An 8,518-nucleotide genomic window follows, 5' to 3' on the forward strand; every position below is an offset into this window, starting at 1 on the left:
TGTGAGGTGATTATGATTTGTCAGTGCAAGTTCATCAATTGTAGCAAATACACCACTGTGGTGGGGAATGTTGATAATGGAGGAGGCTAAGCATGTAGAGGGGCAGCTGGTATATGGAAAATCTCTGTACCTTCTTAATTTTGCTGTTTCCCTAAAACTAGTCTTAAGCAAATAAAGTCTTTTTAAAAAAAAAAAGAATATGCAACTTGTCCTGAATTCTCTTGTTCATCTTCAGACACTAGCCTAGTAGCTACATGATCCCAACATAGTTAACTCCCTAAAAGATTGTATCAGTGTTTGCACACAATTTATTACTCCAAGGAGGCCAATGTTATTTACAGACTAAATATAAACACTTTTTCTCCATATGATGTGGGAATCTTCTCTCTCTCTCCCTCTCTCTCTCTAGTCACTAAGTCACATCCAACTCTTGCAATCCCATGAACTGCAGCTTGCCAGGCTCCTCTGTCCATGGTATTCTCCAGGTAAGAATACTGGAGTGGGCTGCCATTTCCTTCTCCAGGGGATCTTCCCAACCCAGGAATTGAACCAGGGTCTCCTGCACTGCAGGCAGATTCTTTAGTGAATGTTTTCTACAAATTGACCCAGCGGAGGTAGAACTTCTCAAATTCTTTTACATTGCTTCTCAGTATAATTTGTGAATACAATTTCCAGTAGAGTGGTAAAGACAGCATGTAAATGCAAAAGTAACCATTTAATGGTGAGAGGAAACAAGTATAGAACAAAGGATTTTAAAATTTAAGGCTGTCAGTCTCTTCAGTAAGTGGTATCTGGAAAGTTATACAGCCACATACAACTAAAGTCAGATGACTCCCTCACACCACACAGAAAAATTAACTCAAAATGACTTAAAGATTTAAATATAAGACATAATACCATGAAACTCCTAGAACAGAACATAAGAGAGGCAAAATATTCTGTGACATAAATCACAGCAAAATTTTCATAGATCAGTCTCCCAAGGCAATAGAAATAAAAGCAAAAATTTATGGATGGGACCAAATCAAATTTTTGAGCTTTCTCAAAGCAAAGGAAACGGTAAGCAAAACAAAAAAGACAACCTACAGACTGGAAAAAAATACTTGCAAACAACGTGACCAACAAAGGCTTAATTTCCAAAATATACAAACAGTTCATACATCTTAATACCAAAAAAACAAACAACAACCCAATCAAAAAATGAGCAGAAGACCTAAATAGACATTTCTCCAAAGAAGACAGACAGAGGGCCAATAACACATGAAAAGATGCTCAACATCTCTAATTATTAGAGAAAAGCAAATCAAAACTACAATGAGGTATCATCTTACTCCGGTCAGAATGTCCATTATCAAAAAGTCTACAATTAATAAATGCGGAGGAGGGTGTGGAGAAAAGGAAACTCTCCTACACTGTTGGTGAGAATGTAAATTAGTCCAGACACTATGGAAAATAGTATGGAGGTTCCTTAAAAAACTAAAAATAGAGTTATCACATGATCCAACAATCCCATCCCTCTAGGTCATCACAGAGCTCCAGGCTTGTCTCCCGGTGTTTATAGAGCAGCTTCTCACCAGCTGTCCATTTTAACCACAGTAGTGTATACCTGCCGATGCTATTTTCTCCATTCATCCCACTCTCTCCTTCCCCCACTGTGTCCCCAAGTCCATTCTGTACATATCTGTCTCCATTCCTCCCTTCAAATGGGTTCATCAATACCATTTTTCTAGATTCCACACACATGCATTAATATACGATATTTGTTTTTCTCCTTTTGACTTCACTCTGAATAACAGGCTCTAGGTACAACCACCTTACTAGAACTGATTATGGCAGCCCACGCCAACTAATTGAGCAATCAAAGTACTACTGAGTTTGAAGGAAGGTTCCAGGAGCCTGGTTTGTACACCTTGGTCTTCAAGAAGAAATAAAACACAAGAATAGACAGTGCTGGTGCTCTATTAGAGTGTCTCCCTATCATTTCAGAGAAGAAGAAAGAAAGGGGAAAAAAAAAAAAAAACGACAGTGGAGAGTGATTTACTGCGAGTGAGTCATCAATTCACCAACTGAAGCTGAGAATCCTGGGCCAGGCCAGCAGAGATAAGAGCACGGCTGGGGTCAGATACTGAGTGATGGGAGAGCCACGAGGGGTGGGAGGCGGCTGGTGGAGTCTTCTTTATATGTGATGATAGTAGCTGGAAACAGGATGGTTCCCTGCCAGGGTTGTTCATAAACCAGAAGATTTTTCGAATCTCCATTCAACCCCAAGACCCTCACTCTTCCTCCATGACATGAAACTTTCCAACAGATGATGACAACCTGGCTTCACAAAACACAAAAAAGGAGAAACTGGCCCAGAGCAGAAAGCCATTACCATAAAGTTTAAACATTAAGGTTATAAAATAAGTTATCTACAGAAGGCAGGCAGCAAACATGCAGACAAAAGGATTCTCATGAGGCCATTGGTGCATCCAACTGATTGACAATGATGTTATAGCTAGTTAGAGCCTGTAACTCTGCAATAAACATACTCTCTTATTTAGAGGTCTGACTTCATTTCCTTGTGCTTTTGGAAAGAGGTGAATGGGAAAGATCAAGTTAAAAGGTTAATTATCTATAATCTGTAAACTTCGTCTCTTTAAATGAAAGAAATTTTTAAAAGAGAGAGGTGCCTTTATCTTCTAAAGGGGAAGGCAGGCACCCCAGCATTTAAGAATATCATAAAACACTCTTAACCAGAAATCTATTTACAGAGGAAATGTGGGTGAGAAAATACAAACTACAGATTTGAACTTCCAAGACATTACAACAGTGAAAGGAATAAATGTTAAATTATCATAGGAAAAAAACTAACTTCTGATGCTCCGTGTGTGAAAAATAAACATCATTTATTAAGTCTGAACATCTTATGGAGGCAAGATTTTTAGCCTTGGGCATTAATTATGGTTGCATCACTGATGCTGTCTAGAGGAAGTCAGTTCAACTCATTTCATCCCCAGGGACAGAAAGCATCCACAAGTTCATGGAGTAATGAATTATCTCCATTTTACTATTCAACTGAAACCTTGTGCTACATTAAATAAACTGCCAAGCCTGAAATGTTGGACTATTTCTTCACCCACCATGTGAAAAATACGATCCACTGTAACAAATCTCTCTCTTGTACCCTTAAGGGCTGAGCTTCAAGAGGAGTTTAACACTAAGCCTCCAGGAATTATTTAAAATTTTTTCCATCATTAATTTTTAAGAGGAGAGGTTGTAACCTGGTTAGTAATCATTCCCTGTGATTATTGTGGTTTTTGCAGAATTTCACAAACTTATGGTGTGTTTAGCAAGACTTCCCCACTGGTGTGTAGTTGTGCCAGTTGTCACCATCTATTCATCATCAACTATAATAAGTAATATCAACAAGTACCACTGTGATCTGAGAGGTCATTGGTTTGCTCAGCCTCTGATGGATATGAGCAGTCATAAGAAGGGACAAGGATGCCAGCCAGATAAGTCCTGGACACACAAAGGGATTATTCTGCCATAACATAGTAGCATAAATGAGGTGTCCTCACTGAAATGTTGCTGCTGAACCACGAAAGACGTTGGGATTCTTGGCCTCTGGAGAAGAAGAATTAAATTCGAGGCCAGAGACAAGGCTTGATCGCTCAGAGCTTTTGTGTAATAGAGTTTTATTAAAGTACAAAAGGGATAGAGAAAGCTTCTGACATAAACATCAGAAGGGGGCAGAAAGAGTACCCCCTCATTAGTGTCAGCAATGGAGTTATATACTTTTTAATTACTTATTCAGTTCAGTTCAGTCACTCAGTCGTGTCTGATTCTTTGCAACCCCATGGAGTGCAGCACGCCAGGCCTCCCTGTCCATCACCAACTTCCAGAGTTTACCCAAACTCATGTCCATTGAGTCAGTGATGCCATCCTACCATCTCATCCTCTGTCTTCTCCTTCTCCTCCTGCCTTCAATCTTTCCCAATATCAGAGTCTTTTCAAAAGAGTCATCTCTTCGCATCAGGTGGCCAAAGTATTGGAGTTTCAGCTTCAACATCAGTCCTTCCAATGAACACCCAGGACTGATTTCCTTTAGGATGAACTGGTTGGATCTCCTTGCAGTCCAAGGGACTCTCAAGAGTCTTCTCTAACACCACAGTTCAAAAGCATCAATTCTTCGGTGCTCAGCTTTCTTTATAACCCAACTCTCACATCCATACATGACCACTGGTAAAACTATAGCCTTGACTAGATGGACCTTTGTTGACAAAGTAATATCTCTGCTTTTTAATATGCTGTCTAGGTTGGTAATAACTTTCCTTCCAAGGAGTAAGCATCTTTTAATTTCATGGCTACAGTCACCATCTGCAGTGATTTTGGAGCCCAGAAAAATAAAGTCAGCCATTGTTTCCACAGTTTTCCCATCTATTTGCCATGAAGTGATGGGACCAGATGCCATGATCTTAGTTTTCTGAATGTTGAGCTTTAAGCTAACTTTTCACTCTCCTCTTTCATCAAGAGACTTTTTAGTTCCTCTTCACTTTCTGCCATAAGGGTGGTGTCATTTGCATATCTGAGATTATTGATATTTCTCCCGGCAATCTTGATTCCAGCTTGTGCTTCCTCCAGCCCAGCGTTTCTCATGATGTACTCTGCATAGAAGTTAAATAAGCAGAGTGACAATATACAGCCTTGACGTACTCCTTTTCCTATTTGGAACAAGTCTGTTGTTCTATGTCCAGTTCTAACTGTTGCTTCCTCACCTGCATACAGGTTTCTCAAGAGGCAGGTCAGGTGGTCTGGTATTCCCATCTCTTTCAGAATTTTCCACAGTTTATTGTGAGGTTGTAAAGACCTTACTAGACCCACTCCCATAATTTACATTTTAAGATAACAGGATTAGCCAGAAGGTTTTTTCCAGAGACTGTCTTCAAGCAGGATACATTATTGTTATACAATCCTAAGGAATGGGGGGGCTGGGGGGGTGGGTGGAGTTTGTCCTTTCCTCCTCCTTGAGAATTCCAGACCTCTCTCTCCTAGGGAACATCCAGACTTCTTATCAACCTGCCTAGGAACTGACTCTCTCACTCATAAGAACTTTATGGTCTTACACACTTCTGGAGGCAGGAGGTCCAAAATGAAGGTACTGGCAAGGTTGGTTCCTTCCGCACGTGAGAGAAGGATCAGATCTTGTCCAGTCGTCTGTCACTGGTGTGTAGATGGCCGTATTCTTTCTGTGTCACTTTACATCATCTTCCGTCTATGTGTATCTTTTTCTCTATACATGGCAATTTTTTTTAAGGACACTAGTCCTCTTGGACTAGGAACCCAGCTTAAGACTTCATCTTAACTAACTACATTGCAACGGACCTCTATTTCCAAGTAAAGTCACATTCTACGGTACTGGGGGTTAGGATGTCAATGTACAAGTTCGGGGGAGACACAATTCAACCCATAACAACATCCAGGTGACAACACTTGTGCCAGTGAGTGGCTCCTACTTTCTGAAGCTCTGGTTTGAAACAGGCACTACACATCCATCATTTTGAATAATTGCACCCCTGTCTTGATTTGCTAAGGCTGCCATTACAAAATACCATAGACATACATGTTCTCAGATATGAAAGCTGGACAGCCCGAGATCAACGTCAAGCAGGATCTGGTGTCCAGTGAAGACTCTTCCTGGCTTGTAGGTGGCCATCATCACACTGTGTGCTCCCATGACCTTTTCTTAGAGTGGGTGTGGAGAAACAGAGCTCTGGGGTCTCTTCCTCTTCTCATAAAAACAGCCATTTCAGATTATGATCCCACTTTGATGACCTCATTTAACTGTTATCATCTCCTCACAGGCCCTTCTTCCTAATACAGTCACATTAGGACTTAAAGATTCAACACATGGATCTGGGGCATGGTGGGGGATACACAATTCATTCCATTTGTTGTTGCTATGTTTAGTGGCTAAGTTGTGTCTGACCCTTTGCAACCCCATGGACTGTAGAAAACACTGAGAGAGGCACAACCGTGTCCACTATTATTTACCATTAGCTGGTATTTCCAAAGGGCTTCTGGTTCTCAAAAAATATTAACTTGAACTTACCCTGGTCTTTGAAGAAATGGGCAAGGGAGAGAAACAAAACGTTTAGAATTAACAATGGACAAGGGCCCAGTGAAGCCAGGTGGTTTAACGTTGTTTAGTCGCTCAGTCGTGTCTGACTCTTCTGTGACTCCATGGGTGCACTGTTCATGGAGTTTCCCAGGCAAGAATACTGGAGTGTGTTGCCAGTTTCCTTCTCCAAGGGATCTTCCTGGCTCAGGGATGGAACCTGCGTCTCCTGCATTGCAGGCGGATTCTTTTACTACTGAGCCACCTGGGAAGCCCAATTCATTCTATAGCAATCCTTAACGGAGGACATTATTATCTTCATTTTACAAATGAAGAAACTGAGGCACAGAGGAGTGAACTCCTAGCTCCCACAGCTAGAACCAGTGTAAAACGTCAGTCAGGTTGATTGAAAAAAAAACATCCATCTACCATTACTGTGTATCTCAAACTCCAACCTAATAAGAGAAAAGGGGATTTGGACAGTCTTTGCAGACATCTACAACAAGCAGAGAGGCAGACCCACTCTGTCCTGATTGGGGTCCTGATTTCTTTCCCCTCAACACACTTTACATCTCTTCTCCAGCTCCTGGACCAACGTGGATCTGGCAAGCAGGGAGACAGGATTGTGGAGACATACACCTGGGACAGAGCTGAGTTTGAATCTCTTTTTGACTTCTTACTCTGATGCAAGGCAAAGGGTGTAATTATTCTGTGCCTCAATATCCCTCCCTCTAACAACCACAGTGAGGACTGGAAGAATTAATATGCGTATGGAGTTTTAGAACTGGGCCTGGCATATAGTGAATGCTTTATAAATCTTCTATTCAGTCACTAAGTTGTGTCTGACCCTCTGTGACCCCATGGACTACAGCATGCCAGGCTTCCCTGTCTTTCACCACCTCCTGGAGTTTGCTCAAATGCATGTCCATTGAGTCGGTGATGCCATCCAGCCATCTCATCCCCTTCTCCTTTTGCCTTCAATCTTTCCCATATCAGGGTCTTTTCCAGTGAGTCATTTCTTCACATGAGATGGCCAAAGTACTGGAGCTTCAGCTTCAGCATCATTCCTACCTATGAATATTCAAGATTGATTTCCTTTAGGATTAACTGGTTTGATCTCCTGGCTGCCAAGGGACTCTCAAGAGTCTTCTCCAACACCGCAGTTCAAAAGTAACAATTCTTCAGCACTCAGCTTTCTTTATGGTCCAACTCTCACATCCATTATTATTATAATCATTCTTTTCTGAATTACAAGAAATAGGGAAAATGCCTTAAGAATAGCCTTAAGAATAAGGCTCAAAAAAAAAAAAAAAAGAATAAGGCTCAAGAATAAAGTTTAAGAAAAAGCCTTAAGAATAGAGGTTTTGGGGGCTTCCACGGCAGGCCAATTGGTTAAGATCCTACACTTCCACTACAGAGGGCACTGGTTCAATCTCTGGTCAGGGAACTAAGATCCTCCATGTCTCACAGGGCAGCCAAAAACTTTTTTTTTTTTTTTAAAGAATAGAGGGTTTTAAAGTGCCCCCAAGTTCCTTAACCAACCTGGGCCATCTGTAAATTAAGGACTATGTCATTTCTAGCTTCCACATCATCAGGCACCCTACAGACTAACTTTCTAACATTAGCTTAATACAAACTATTCTAAAATGTCTCCTGCCCCACTCTGGGATAGAGATCCAACTATAGGAGACTTGCGCTGAAATCCAACCCTGGCTGCTGTCTTAGCCACAAAAAAGTATGAGTCACGTGTCTGGGGAGGGGAGCGGGGAGTCCATTCCTGACTTTCCCCTCCTCCTCTCCACCTCCTCCCTCCCCCTCAGATGTCTTTCACCTTCCTTCTTAAGGTCGAAGAGATCATTGAATCGAGGCTCAAAAATGAGTTACTCAACTAGGCTTACAGTATACACGTGCCATGTGTTAGAATGACTGTATTCATTTCCATCCAATGTGTCAAACGACCCGCTCCAGGAAAATGCACCCCCGCCCCAACCGTAGGATGGGAAAGAATGAGAGAGGCAATGAAAGCAAAATTAAAAGTGAAGTTCCTTTCTGCTCCAGGAATGTGACCTTAGAGTGAAAGGGAGGTGGAGACGGCAAGGGAAAAAATGTCGGTGAGGTCAAGTTTAAAGAAGGGGGGATATCCTGAAGTATATATACATGCGGGTACCGGGCAAGGCACGACTGTACTTAAACCCCAGGAGAACATTCCCAGGAGAACAATCCTGAAGGGGAGGGGTCACACGCAGAAATCACTTGACCCTTTTTCCTGTTAGGGACCCGCTGGCCTCCAGGTGTTCTGTTGGGGGGAAGAGAAGTCTTCCACTTGCTCCCGCGTCCTTCTCATCTGCCAGGATAGTGTACAGACAGCCAGGCCACCCAGCAACTTCCCCTCGGCGGCGGACTGAAACGCTCATTTGA

This window comes from Bos grunniens, chromosome 1, assembly GCF_055505025.1.
Source record: "Bos grunniens cultivar Pamir isolate PY7600 chromosome 1, Bosgru_T2T1.0, whole genome shotgun sequence".
NCBI lineage: Eukaryota > Metazoa > Chordata > Mammalia > Artiodactyla > Bovidae > Bos > Bos grunniens.